A 3200-nucleotide genomic window follows, 5' to 3' on the forward strand; every position below is an offset into this window, starting at 1 on the left:
ATACGATTTTATAATAGTAAAAACCAGACATTTGGTATGGTTCCCTGGTAGTTCCGTGTCCAATATTAAATAAAAGCTTAAAAAAGATTACATAAAAAAAAAACTTTTGAATTGATAATCACACAACAATCATCAATGATTGGTCATCAATGTACATATTGTACAATTTAAAGAAAAAAAAACACATGAGCTAATACGTTTTACAAATAATAGTGCGTATAATCTTTGTAAGCTTAGAAATGATAAGTAGAAGACATTTGTATTAATCAACATGCTGTATATAAAAATCATTAGCTATGTTTTACATAGATATATTATTTAGTAGGTAGTTGCAATTTTTGTATAAAGACTATACAAATTCGTAAAGGGGCCCACTGACTATCAGTCCGCCGGACGATATCGGCCTGTCAGTTGTTCGGGACTGTCAAATTTTTGTTCTAATTGACAGGCCGATATCGTCCGGCGGACTGATAGTTAGTGGCCCCTTAACGAAACCGAGAAAGATTTCATGTAATCAAATGTCACATCACATCGTTAAATATTTTAATAAGGTCATCCTAAAGCACACAATTGACAATTTTTGCGCCTCTAATGACCAACTTTTCGTTGACTCGTAAGATTTAATTGATACAGTTTAAGTTCTCTCAACACAAAACGAATTCCGGCAACTATTTGGAAGAGAAACAATATAATGAACGCGAAGTTGGACGTTTTAATGACACTTAAGAACTCTAGAAAGTGTCCATTGCCACCAGTGCTTGTGATAATTATTATTGTCTTGCGCTCTTGGTGGGTAAAGTTTATCTTTCGATGGGAACGATAAGCAAGCAATTTCCGAAACCAACAATAACTATTTTATTTTCTTATATTTTTTTAGATCACAATAATTGTTAAGCCTGGACTAGTTTTCGTACCTATTATTTTGTTTTTAGTTTTTATCGTTTAAGCGTTTAGGTTTTTATTAATCTGGCTCCACTATTAAAAACATAATTCTACCGTACGTCACTTTTCACCACACTTGCGCAGTAAGCGTTTATTTGATTAAATAGCCTTTTAAAATATTTTTAACAATTTTCAATCGTGGCTGAATGCCAGACGGGCCCATGCCTTCGATGCCTAAGCCTTACCAGTCAAAGATTTCAATATGGCTGTTAAATATCTGAAATGTCACCGTATTCAAGAATTATTTCGCTTAAAATTTAGTTTTTACTTTGCAAGTGTGATGACAAACCTTGTGTTCTGCTCCGGGAGTAAAAATATTGCAAACTCGAGTCTTTAATTCACTCCGGCTTGCGGCTGTCATATGATATGAATCTAAAGACCTCGTTAGCAAAATTGCACAATTTACTTTAATCACACTAATAAACGTCTTTTCACATGGACACCTATAAGTACATAATATATTACTTTGCCCTCAGTTCTGAAGAATGCCTTCGACGCTTTCGACCACGAGAAGAAAGGAGTCATAACATAAGCACCATTGAGGTAATATGTAAGTATACACTAGAAGCGGCCTCTCGAAGAAAATGATTCCGCACCTCAATGAAGTGCATGCACTTCATTGCTACTGGCTAGCTGCGCTTATTCATCAGCTTAGTGAAACACGGCAAACGCAAAAAATGGCGGACACCTTGCGGACACAATTTGTACTCGACAGCTTGTCTATATATATGTCAGCGATATATATATATGTCAGTGATAAGCACAGACATGATTGGCAACGTTCTGGAGATGTTTAAGCGAGCTTTAGACTAGCAAGAACTTGCATGCAATTTTCATTACATTGCGATATCTGATCAAACTTTTGAATGCAGTTTACATCAGAAGTCGGCAATGTAAAGTAAATTGCATGCACACCTCGCTTTAGGACACGAGATTGATGACAATTCCTCGAAAGAAATTATAGCAGAAGTTGAGGAGGACGGTAAGTCTTCATCATAGAAGTTTCGTGTCTACTAGCTAGATTGCGCTGTTAGCCGTGGACTGATGTACTTGATTCTCTATTGTAAGCATAGATGGCGCTGTCATCAAGATATAAAATAACTAAAAATTAAAAGTGTAATATAATAATATTATAAATTGTTGTTATATTAATATATATCATACGCATACGCGACGCAACGGAGCCACGCTGTTATGTCGTCGCCCAAATCTACTTAAATTGTATTTTGTTATTGTGTTTTCTCGTATCTTTGTATTTTTATTTGCTTTGTAGGTTCGCAGTGCCTTAGTAGTAATACTGTAATGCTGTGTAACTAATTTGAATAATAATAATAAAAAAACATTATACTTGTCACGTTTTAGTTATATAGGTAACAAGTTGTCGAAATATTTGACTTTCTTAAGTTTATTTTAATATTGTTTTTGTGATCTAAACTAAAAAAATAAGTAACGTTTAAAAATTTATACAAAAAATAATTTTGTTACGTATAAAAAAAATTAATAAAACGTATGAATACTTTTACGGTAACTTTTTGCAATAATAATTTATGAGCAAATGCGTTCTTAAAAAAAAACGAAATAAAAGACGTGAAAAGAAAAACTAAATACAATAACACGAAAAAGCAAAAATACACCTCTCCGTGACAATGCTATTGCATTGCCGTGACCAGGATTCGAACCTGGGTTACTACGGCCACAACGTAGGGTCCTAACCACTAGACGATCACGGCTATCGAGGCTTGAGAGAGGCGGGCGAATTTAACAATCTTGTTGTGTTGGCGTTATAAAGCGGTGCTCTTATTTATTACCATATAATACTTTATATAGTAACTTTAGTTATTCAACAATCTGAAAGAAATAGGTTGTTTCAATTGTGTTAATAGTAAGATAAATTGGTAAAATACCAACTTTTCAACAATTTTTTTTTAATTTACGTTTTATTTTATTTTATTAACACGGTTTTATTTTAATGAGCTCCCTGCCGAGGTTTTCCCGAGGGGCTACAGTATGGGGTTCTTCAAAAAAGGAGTTCTTCAAAAAACGCGCGTGTAATATCTCCGGTGTTGCAGGCGTCCATAGGCTACGGTAACTGCTTACCATCAGGCGGGCCGTATGCTTGATTGCCACCGACGTGGTATAAAAAAAATAGGTTTTTATTTTAAATGGCGAAACGGAAATATTAGGTACTTTTTTCCGATAATTGGTATATAAATGAATTTAAGGTGCAATGAAATCAAACAATTTAATCTTACGAATAT

At 34.2% G+C, this 3200-nt stretch overlaps 1 non-coding gene across 1 annotated transcript; it reads right to left on the reverse strand.

Moving 5' to 3' along the window:
• Positions 1–2600: 2600 nt before the first annotated feature.
• On the reverse strand, positions 2601–2672 carry Trnah-gug (transfer RNA histidin (anticodon GUG)). The gene has a single exon. It is a non-coding gene; the product is annotated as a tRNA-His (tRNA).
• Between the last annotated feature and the right edge of the window lie 528 nt (positions 2673–3200).

The sequence above is a fragment of the Cydia strobilella genome, chromosome 6 (assembly GCF_947568885.1).
Source record: "Cydia strobilella chromosome 6, ilCydStro3.1, whole genome shotgun sequence".
Lineage (NCBI taxonomy): Eukaryota > Metazoa > Arthropoda > Insecta > Lepidoptera > Tortricidae > Cydia > Cydia strobilella.